The following is an 11,544-nucleotide window of genomic DNA, read 5'->3' as shown; positions in this document are numbered from 1 at the left end:
TGGTAATGTGCAGGCATTTGTAGGCGTGGGTGAGGATTTTGAAGTTGACTCTTTTCTCCACGGGGAGCCAGTGGAGCCTTTGTAGTTGTTGGCTGATGCGTTTGTGCCGAGGAATGCCGAGGACGAGTCTGGCAGCGGTGTTCTGTATCGTTTGGAGTTTGCAGAGTAGGAACTTGTTTATGCCGGCGTAGAGCGCGTTTCCATAGTCCAGTCTGCTGGTGATGAGTGCATGGGTGACTATCTTCCTTGACTCAGGGGGATCCACTTGAAAGTCTTGCGGAGGGTGTTGAAGCAGCTGGAGGTGATTGCATTGACCTATTGGTTCATGGTGATGGATGAGTCGAGTACGATGCCGAGGATTTTGGCGTGGTCCGCAGGGGTCGGTGGGCTTCCGACAGCAGTCAGCTACCAGGTGTTGTCCCATGCTGACGGGGTGGTTCCAAGGACGAGGACTGCTGGTTTCTTGGTGTTGAGTTTTAGGCAACTGTTGGTCATCCAGAGTGCAATGTCCTGCATCCCTTTCTGGAAGTTCAGTCTGGCGGTGTTGGGGTCTTTGATGAGGGAGAGGATGAGTTGGGTGTCATCAGCGTATGATACGATGTTGAGGCTGTGTTGTCGGATGATGGTGGCGAGGGTGGCCATGTAGACATTGAAAAGGGTCAGGCTTAGTGATGACCCCTGTGGGACTCCAGAGGTGATTTCCGTGGGATCAGATAGGAAGGGTGGCAGTCTGATTCTTTGGCTTCTTCCGGTGCGAAATGTTCAGATCCAGTCTAGGGCTGTTCCTTGTATGCCGGCGTCGTGTAGTCTGGCGACGAGTGTGCGGTGGGAGACAGTGTCGAAGGCTGCTGATAGGTCGAGTAGGATGAGAGCTGCGGAGCGACCTTGGTCCAGGAGGGTGCGGATGTCATCTGTGGCAGTGAGTAGTGCGGTCTTGGTGCTGTGGTTGCTTTGGAATCTGGATTGATACGGGTCGAGGAAGGCATTGTCTTCGATGAATCGTGTCAGTTCCCTGTTGACTATTTTCTCTGCAACTTTGGCTGCAAAGGGGATGAGCAAGATGGTCCGGTAGTTCTTGAGGTTGGCGGGGTCAGTTGTGGGCATCTTGAGCAGGGCCCTGACTTCTGCATGTTTTCAGTCATCTGGGAAGGTGCCTGTTTCGAAGGTGGTGTTGATGGTGCATTGTAGTTCCAGTGCAGTGACGGTGGCGGCTCTGTGGTAGATGTGTGGAGGGCAGGTGTCTATGGGGGCCCCTGAGTGGATGCCTTTCATGGTTGAGGCGGTGTCTTCGGCTGTGATTGTCATCCAGGTGGAGATGGTGGGCTGGCTGGCATGTCTAGGGGGTGGCATCAACAATAGGAGCAAAAGGGGGATCAAGAGATCCGACCACCCCCCCACACCATCACTTGTAAACACAACTAGGTCTGATCTCCAAGAGCAGTCAGTCACAATTTTCAGAGACTCCTGGGGGTTACTATATCCCTTAGAAAACACCTTCCCAGTACAGTGCCGTTTAACAATCAATGAACTGATCAGTCCTTGCTGGTCCAATTTAAAAAAAGAGTATGTCACTAACCATATCACACATGAATACCACTGTGATAAAGAATCCTCACATCAATGTGTATATCAAATTCATGAAACAGGAATGAAAAAATGTGAGAACGGTTAGAAAGCACCTCACTTGCGCAAACCCACAGGGCTACTGGATGGTACTAGCCAGTGTACCCACGTTATCATCATCGGTTGCTTTCTTAACCTTAACAAAAGAGAAAGGAAAAGTAAAAAAGATGTGTGCTAGAAATCCACAACGTAGGAAGGTCAAAAACAACATAGACAGTGTGTGACCGACAACATTGAGTCTTCGTGATCCACTCAGTGTGCAAACGTCCCCAACCATGCAAAGAGAACGTAGTTCTCAATGAATTAAAAATGAGGTATCACTCACATACAACACCACCTTTATTGAATGTTGTGAGTGTCCCCAATTTAAAAAGCAGGCATGTATCTGGCCATTTTCATTTGCCACAGGCCAACATGTTTGTCGCCAAACCATCCAGGCAACTTCGTCAGGGCTGTTGGAGCACCAATCCTCACCTTAGTCCTTCTCACACCAAATTGGGTGGTCGCATGTGTCCAGCGTACCTACAACCACCTTCAGTACCGGAACCTGCGCCAAATGGTCACGTTCCACTTGGAAGACTGCTATTATCATTACCCTCTGCGTTTGTGCGCTCGCTGCACCTTCTATCAACCTGCCCGACGGGCAGGTTGATAGAAGGTGCAGCGAGAGCACAAACACGGAGGGCAGGTTAATAGAAGGTGCACTTCCTGAGCTCTCGCCTTGCTGTGGAATTGCATGAATGCACTCTGGGTCTTTACAACTTCGCGCTGGGGCGCATAACCTTTACCAAAGCGCTCGGTTGTGCTGCAAGGAATCTGGAATCCGGAAAGAATATTCCTTTAGTCCCATGAGCTGTTGAGAGGCTCGGATTAGGTTCCAGAGTAGAAGCAATTCTATATGCCCCTTTTGTTGTTGTGTAGAATAGAAGAATCTTTCCTTTGAATATTTGAAGACACAAACTCGAAATTACCAGAGGTCTGCCTGGTAACAGATAATTACTTGCATTATCTGGTTTCAGAATGTTTAAATGCCTTTGCATTATGAAATAACTCTATCACTGAGGATAGAAATGATATGACCATTACTTATTTCCTTTTCTTTATTTTTACCTTTTGTGCCTTTTTGTTATGAAAGGCGTGCAGCAGCTTTGAGAGTAAGTGTACTTCAGCACATAGTTTACATTGATAGAGAATGAAGGAATTGTGTGAATACTTATGAGCGGTATGTTGTAACTCTTATACAGGAAACAGGGGGCTACCACAGGAGTGAGATCTGCAATACTCCACGCCAGTGCTCGTTTGAGTACTTTTCCTGCTGCTACTTTATTGTTTCGTTTGTCCCTTTTTTCCCTTTCCCCAATTGTGGTCCTATCTGGTGAGTGTTTCTATTACTCGCCGGTGGTTCCATATAGGGGGAAAAGGAAACCTAGCACCTTGCATCGCTCCCGCTGTATCTGGCTGACCAGGTTAGTGTTAACCTATATCTTTGTCCTGACAATCACAGTGGCATTCATGTGTGACATGGTTATTGACATACCCTTTTTTTAAATTGGAGCAGCAAGGACTTATCAGTTCATTGATTGTTAAACGGAACTGCACTGGGAAGGTGTTTTCTAAGGGCTATAGTAACTCCCAGGAGTCTCTGAAAATTGTGACTGACTGCTATTGGAGATCAGACCTAGTTGGGTCTGTGGGGCGGGCCAGCTGTGGCGTCTGGTAGATGGTCGACGAAGTTGTCGTAGAGGTTTTTAATCTTGTGGTGGAAGTAGGTTCCAAGCTTGTTGCAGAGGTCTTGGGACGAAGTGATGTCTGTGGCTTCGCTGCAGGGGTTGGTGAATTCCTGAATGACAATGAAGAGTTCCTCGGCGTTGGTGGAGTTGGCGAGCATTTTGTTGTGGATGTAGGTCCTTTTGGTGGTTCTGATTTGGTTGTGGTAGTCCGTCATGGCGTCTTTGTAGGTGGTGTAGTTTTTGGATGTCTTGATATTTCTCCAGTTTTTCTCCAGGTGTCTGCAGGTGCGTCTGGCTTCTTGGAGATCAGTGGTGAACCAGGCGGCTTTCCTGGGGCGCAGTTTGACGGTGTTGCGTAGCTGGGAAAGCTCGTCTGCTCAGCAGGAGATCCAAGTGTAGAGTTCTCTGGCTGCGACGTTGGCGTCGGATGCCGAGGTGTGGTTGTCTCGGTTGAGGGTGGAGTTGAGTTGCTCGTCTGTGACTTTGCTCCAGTTCCTTTGTGGTGGGCGTGGGGCTGGTTTTGGTGCCTTGGGTTTGTCAACGGTGAAGTATACGCAGTGATGGTCAGTCCATGAGGGTTGCGTTGTGTGGCTGAAGTGGACGCTGTTTCCTGCTGTGAAGATGGGGTCGAGGGTGTGACCTGCCCTGTGGGTTGGTGTGGTGACGAGTTGTTTGAGTCCAATGTTGGCGAAGTTGTCATGAAGGGCGGTGGAGTTGGGGTCGCTGGGGTTGTTGATGTGGAAGTTCAGGTATACGATGTGTATGTAGTACCACAGATTTCAATCGTACTTGTAAGGCTTCAAACTATGTGGTAGCCGCCTTGCTCACTCATGAAGTAATAGCTGGCGCTATCTCACCTCACCCAAGGTTAAAAACATAAAGAATCACTCCTTATATAACCTCACTCAAATGTTCGAGCCGGATTGTACAGATGAGGTGAAGAACCAGAGTGTCAGTCAGATAGCGCAAAGGGTAGGGAGCATGTTATTTTAATCTTGTGAAACTAAGAGTTGCAGGTATGTCTTTAAATGCGGTATCACCTCACAGGTGATATGACATAACACACTTTTTTCGCCGAAGGACTGGAGCAGTAGATTGCACAACACTCACCCGCTTCTAAATCATCTTTGTTTTCGTTCCTTCCCGGCGATATCAATCCTGTTAGCGATAATACTACCTCCGCTTGTAAGATTCCAGGCATGCCGACATCGTCAGATATGTAGGCCTATTTGCGTCAGAGAGAAGCCAGGGACTCAATCAGTAACGGTGGAGCGTGGAGGACGGGAGCACCTGCTACTCTAGAGCCACGGTTGTAGGCGTGTCTCCAGTCCTGACGTTTCCTCACAACTCGCCGTTCACATTACTCCCAAAACACATCGCCGACGCTTTGGAAGCTTGACCCATCAGTTTCCCAAGCTTGCTGCATTACAAGAGACGTTGATGTGAAGCCTCAGTCTATATGGAGGAAGCCGCCGTCTTCATCTGAAGCCCCCCTCACAGGTGAGCTGGCAGATCAAGCGGCCATCTTTGTCCGTGGCCAGACCACGCCCCCCACCTGGTATCATTCTCAAAGAGAGAAGGATGGGGTTCACTGACTCAAAAATGCCCATGTGATGCCTTTTCCGAACAGTCAACTAACCAAATAGTATTATTTTGTAGTTTTTATTTGGCACATAGAAGAAATATCTCAAATGCTTTTTCTTTAAAGATACAATCACTGTGAGGCTTTCCAGTATTTATATGAACTAAAGAATGAGATAGTATGTTGTCAAGTAGTAATGTTTCTTATAAAGGTGTTTCACTTTAGGGAAACCTTGTCTAATATAAAAACTGAAATGATCTAGTGGTTATACTGTTTCAACTCACAAAATAGAAGAATTAGTGAATCCATTTTTGTTTTAGTTCAGCTGGAAGAGACGTGATATTGGGTTTTAATCAATACTAATTTATTGAGCTTTGTACAGTGCTCTTATTACTTTTAATGTGATCTATTTTAATTATTATATTTGAAGTGTTAATATTAATTTCCCACTGCTTATATTTATCTAAAATGTAAAATTTGTAAAGTAATGATTAGGGGTGGGCGGAGTTCGCAGAGTCCCACTTCGTGGAATTTCGCAGAGTCACAATTCTGCCGCACTATGTGGAGTTCCGCGTTGAGGCGGAGTTTGCCGGCGCGCCCGTTTGCGTTGCGTTGGGAAGGCAGAGTGTGTTTGTGCGCTCCAAAATCACATGGAATGGCACTGCGTGGTCCTGAATTATGCTTGCATTCTAAATCAAGGGCGAACAGCACCACACGGTTACGCATGGGCACTGTCATCTTGCATTTCTGCTCTTTGTTCAGGTGCTGTGCCTAATTTTTGATCTATTGTTAATCTATGTCATCCTTTTCCTTTATAACTTTTCTGTCACTAATTTTTACTTTTTGCAATATTGTGCATCTTTGTGTTTGTGTATTTTATGTTTTTGTTTACATTTTATCGTGTTTTTGTGACTTTTCTGACTTAGTTTATTTCCCTTTTGGGGGAGGGACTGGCGGAAACAGAATCTAGGAAGCTTTATGTGCGATTCAATTTTGGCATAGTTTTATTTTGATCAAACAAATCAATGCTCCAGAACAACAAAGATTGGGGTATTACCTGAGATTTCAAACAGTCACTCTTCTCTTTGCTTTTTCCTCTCCAGGTATACTCGCGTCTGTCAGGATGTCAGGACCGCGTCCCCCGGTATCTCCAGAAAAAGAAGAAAGTAGCAGTAAGTAAGTTGGCGCTATGTTTTGGCTTCTTGGTAAAGATTCCATCACCACTCTAAATAAAGTGCAGGGAGATGGGAGTGTGGCAGAAACTCAGATCATGCCGGCCAAAACAAAGAATATCGTGATGTATTCCTCCTCCCTCCCTCTTTACCCAGAACATGTATAAGCCTCCCTCTCCGGAGGCTATAGACAACTCAGGCGTGAGGAAAAGATCGATGTAGTGCACACTTTCAGGGTGATATCCCTCCGTACCCCCTCTCCACCTCCCCTATCATGGTAGTACTGGAACTGACCCCCAATTTCCCTCCTCCGTCCAAGTCACCTACCGCGTCTGCCGCAACTCTCCCGAGTTGCAGTGGCTTGAAGGCAATCTCCGGAGGCGTCCACCAGTCCTCGCACCAGTCATCGGGATTGTCCTCCTAGCCGTCTTCGCACTTTCTTCCAGCATCCGCTGGGCTCTCCTTGTCCGTCATCTTGGCGGCCTTGTTCCCTTTCACAGCTGGTTTCTCTCGATACTCTGCCTCTTCCCGGCTTTCTCTCTCCGCTTCCTATGAATCGCTTACCTTACATCTGGTAGACCCCTCCTCTTCCGTCCTCGTTGGCCTTCCCCATTCATTCTCCTGCCAGTGGGGGACATTCTCCTACCTGTGAAGAGGAGGCGTTAGTTATTATTAACCCTTTCCTTTCCCTTTTGTCCATGTTGCAGACCCCGGAGGTTGGCGGACAACAAAACAGGCGCGGTAAGTTACCATCCAATGACATGTCGCCCTCCTCACACCCTTCTTTCTTTATTTCTTTCTTCTTTACTGTCCCTTGCTTTCCCTTCTTAGTTTATTACTTCCCAACCCAGTGCCATGGCAGAGGGGCGGCTTCCATGCGGGCGGCACAGCTGCCCAGGTGTGCAGCCCCGGGCGATCTTTTGGAGAGGAGGAGGTGGCAGCACTAGTTTTTTGTGAAGCGCCTCCTCCCCTCTCTGCTGGCAGCAGGCGGCAGGCCCGATATTGGCTGCTCCCTGCAGGAGCATCGGCAGCGCTGTGGGCCGATGCGTGTGGCTCCACAACGAGGTTCCACAGAAGTCTGCTGCCGGCCAGCTGTCAGAAGCCACTATGATGCCTTGAATCATCGCAAAGCCGCATTTGGCACTATTAATATGTCTAATCGCCACTGCCTTTAAAGCATTTAAAAGTCCAGTTTGATGCGCCACATCTTGGTGTTTTTTCACCATTGTCTCCCAATTAATTAATTGACTTGGCTGAGATCTCTGAGTGCCAGGAATAATCTTCTACCTGTCTTACCCCCAGCATCAGGTAACTGATTCATTCTACCTATAACCACCAATTGGACCAAATCCCTGATTTGCTAACCCTAAGGCTTCTGGGTAGAGATCCAGGTGCGTCCTCAGATATTTTGAAGAACCGGCTGACTATCTTATCTCTTTGTCCTGAAGAAGACCCATTTTGACATTGTTAATTCATGCTGTTTGTCAGGGTGGAAACGTTGACGATTTTTGTCCATGCTTCAATGGGTCCCCTTACAAAAATGGGGTAACCCAAGGAAGAAGGACCTGGGTGGATTAGTGATACCAAAAACAATGGTCCTTATCCAATGATTAACAAATCTGAGATATGTTTTACTTAGTCAGTTAGTTAACTAGTCATGAGCCTAAACACAATTTTTCTTAAACAGAGGCTCGTAATATTCAATAGGTAATTCAAATCAACGAAGAACAACAACCAAAACACTGAAAGCCGTTATATATACATTTATTTTTAGTTTTAGCAATGTTTGCAATATTCATAGAACAGAACAGGGTTGCTCCAAGAGGAAACGTGCATCAGAGAAAAGTGATTGAAAAGTGCGTGGATAGGACAAGGAATGAAAGATGCATAGTAGTAGGAGTGATCAATCAATTACAGGCAATGTGAATCGGTTGTAATTCACCGTCCACAAGCCAAAAGACCTGGTCACATTTATTGAATACACAATTAGTATAGTTCAGAAAAAGACCCCATTGGTGGTCTTGCACGAAGGACTGGAATTGTGTCCCAGGTAGCAAAGGGTGGGCGTCGACGTTTCGACCCGTCTTGATGGCCTTGGGGAATTTTAAGCCTTGGCCTTGCGGGTCTTCATCAGTGACCTAGTGGTTTGGTTCTCCCAGTGGAACCAAACCACTAGGTAGGCGAATAATTCCCAACATACCGCATTTTTAAATGTTTTTAATTAGGACAACTTCCTCACACCCCATTGTTTTGATATTTCAGGTGGTTCAGTTAAAATTACCCTCCAGTCAGGTTGCCCCTTATTGGTCCTGATGAAGACCCGCAAGGCCAAGGCTTAAAATCCCCAAGGCCATCAAGACGGGTCGAAACGTCGACGCCCACCCTTTGCTACCTGGGACACAATTCCAGTCCTTCGTGCAAGACCACCAATGGGGTCTTTTTCTGAACTATACTAATTGTGTATTCAATAAATGTGACCAGGTCTTTTGGCTTGTGGACGGTGAATTACAACCGATTCACATTGCCTGTAATTGATTGATCACTCCTACTACTATGCATCTTTCATTCCTTGTCCTATCCACGCACTTTTCAATCACTTTTCTCTGATGCACGTTTCCTCTTGGAGCAACCCTGTTCTGTTCTATGAATATTGCAAAAATTGCTAAAACTAAAAATAAATGTATATATAACGGCTTTCAGTGTTTTGGTTGTTGTCCTTCGTTGATTTGAATTACCTATTGAATATTACGAGCCTCTGTTTAAGAAAAATTGTGTTTAGGCTCATGACTAGTTAACTAACTGACTAAGTAAAACATATCTCAGATTTGTTAATCATTGGATAAGGACCATTGTTTTTGGTATCATCAATGGGTCCCCTAGCACACAAATTTTTGTAATTCATTTATCAAGCCAGAGCGACTGCAATTGTTGCTGTGTAATTGGAACGTGTCTTCAATACTTGCTTTTGTAAATACATGTACAGTATTATTTCACCTTGTTGTCACTTTGTCACTTCACTCACCTTGTCACTATAATCACGCCCACTTGCGCCACTTTGTTAATTGAATTATCAGACAGCCTTGTCCTTTCTTGTCGTGGTAATTCTTGACCTTATTTTAGGATTTTGGAAATATGAAGTAAAATATCATTTTTCTTTATGAACAAGACAAATTTGTATCTTTGTGTGTGTTCAAGCATTTTGTGTACATAAATCATCGTTTTTTCATGTAAATATTTAAACCTACAAAGAAATTGTTTGACTCGACAGAACAGATTGTTGCTTGCATTATATAAGCCCAGGTTATGAGGGACACTGGGTTACCCCATTGTTTTGCATATAATATATATCCACAACGAGGTTCGGCGCACCGCCCAGCATCTGAGGCACCGCTGGGCTGACATTCTTGACCAGTAGCAGGACCTGCTCGAGCTGCTAGGCTTCAAAATTTATGGGGCTCAGTGAGTATTAATTATTAGTTGTGTTTGTGTTCTACAATGCTAAAAAACAAATCCGAATAGCATGCTACTTACACTCAGAGATAAGTTATGTGTTTATGCTGGTATATTATTGTGTGATACAGTTTCTAGTTTCTGCTAGGCAGGTGCCACTACCTAATCGCATTCATCAGGCGCTCAATTTGGCTAATTAATTAAGAAGGTCAAAACAACAAAAGAGTGTGCCTTCTTAGGAGAAGAGCAAGCATGAAGAATCAAATGTGATCCTTTAGAAAGCCCTCACTCACCAACCTAGTTGGTGACATGCTTCATCATCGGGCCCCACCAGGAAGGTCGAGTACCTCCCCGGTGTGCTTCGACGCCAGAATTACTGCGGAGCTGGTTGGTATTGTCTGAATAACAAGTGAATAACAAGTGTAAGTGAATGTGAAGTAAGTTTAAAAGTGTCTGGGTTGTGTCCGAAAATTATTTTATTCGTCGGCCAACCAGGCACGGATAAAAACGGAGTGAGCGATGTATGTGCTGGATAGATTGTTCAGCTATGTCTCATTGTGTGTGGTCATTAGTTTCGGACACAACCACGGCATAATGCTGTACTCATCAATGAGAATTCATTTATTTTTCAACTCAAAGTGTCTGACTCTGTTTATAGTTACTTGAAAGGCCTTTCGAAGAAAAAACTTTCAAATTTTTTAATTCTGTGATGTTATTCTCTGCCAGTTGCCTGTTACTTTTCTGCCACACAGTCACTGCTTTTTATGTTTAGCAACATGTGTGGGTAAAAAAAACAAAATAAATAACATTGGCCTTGTGATTGTTCTAATCATAATTATCACATCAAATAAATTCCAATGGCCGTAGGAGACCAGCAATGTACTGCTGCTGTGCCACACTGTTATTTAAAACAATTCTTTGATCAGAGCATTATTTACAATTCGTTGTTTTTGTTTTTCTCAATATAGCTGCTCCTGCTGGGACAGCTGGACCACCCGACAGGCAAGGGAGAGCGTCCCGTTTGCGGCGACAGAGGCTGGAGTGTATCCAGCTTGAATACCGGTGGCTGGTGGTCCTGGAAAAGGAGGAGGAGGATATCAATGCATAGCTCTCGGGCCCCAGTGCAGCCAGTCCCCCTTGACTTTCAGCCTCCCAGCCATCCCATCGCTGGTACTGCTGCCAGTCAACTGCTGCCACCCCCCACCAGAATGACAAAAGGCTATTGCTGTGCCGCATCCTGCAATGGCTGGACACTATCAAGGGCCAGCTCACCTCAATGGGGCAGAGAATTGACCAGCTCTGGACTGACGTCCAAAATGCCTTCTTCTAACCCATTTTTAAATATTTTGTTTTGGTGGGAGGGATTTGTTGTTTGTTGGGGCTGTATGGAGAGAGTGGAAAGGGATTTGGCAGTGGGACTCGAGAGCCTTTCATGAACATGTTGAGTTTTGGGGCTTAGGTCAGTTTTTTTGGGAGAGGGGTGGGCAAGTTGAATGGGTGGAGAGGGTGGGTTGCTTTGTAAATAAATAAAGGCGGAAACTATTTTTCATAATCTAAATTTATGCCTGAAGTAGGTTATTTTACTTTTGCTTTGCACTGCTACCTCCAAGTAGTTTTACGCAGCTTGTTTATGTGCTTGTAATTTAAGACTAGAGATATTGTATTACTTAGTTATAGAGTCTAGGCTTATACTTCTCTAACTATCTTAACCATTACGGAGTACGCTGCCATGATGAGATGACCTAGGTTGTGTCGAGGGTATGAACTATCTAGATAAAAGACAGTAGCAGTTAATTTTTTTCTTACTAAGTTAAATTACATCCATACTAGTTGTCTTACCTGAATATACGTGCAGCAATAACAGGGGAGGCATCACAACTTCATAAGAGAGGTCCCAGTTCCAGTTCCACCCAGGTGAGCTCCAACTGTAGGATTGTTCTGAATGATTGATTGATTGATGATTATCCATCGTAGGAAACTAAATGGA

The 11,544-nt window shown here is 45.3% G+C and overlaps 1 long non-coding RNA gene across 1 annotated transcript; it reads left to right on the top strand.

Annotated features, from left to right (window-relative positions):
* Positions 1-6,048: 6,048 nt before the first annotated feature.
* LOC146775764 (uncharacterized) lies at positions 6,049-10,968 on the top strand. The gene is made up of 3 exons (XR_014972327.1): positions 6,049-6,111; positions 6,815-6,848; positions 10,526-10,968. It is a non-coding gene; the product is annotated as an uncharacterized LOC146775764 (long non-coding RNA).
* Positions 10,969-11,544: the final 576 nt, after the last annotated feature.

This window comes from Triturus cristatus, chromosome 12, assembly GCF_964204655.1.
Source record: "Triturus cristatus chromosome 12, aTriCri1.1, whole genome shotgun sequence".
In the NCBI taxonomy this organism is placed as follows: domain Eukaryota; kingdom Metazoa; phylum Chordata; class Amphibia; order Caudata; family Salamandridae; genus Triturus; species Triturus cristatus.
The sequence above is the reverse complement of the archived record's forward strand: the minus strand, read 5'-3'. Positions and strand labels throughout refer to the sequence as shown.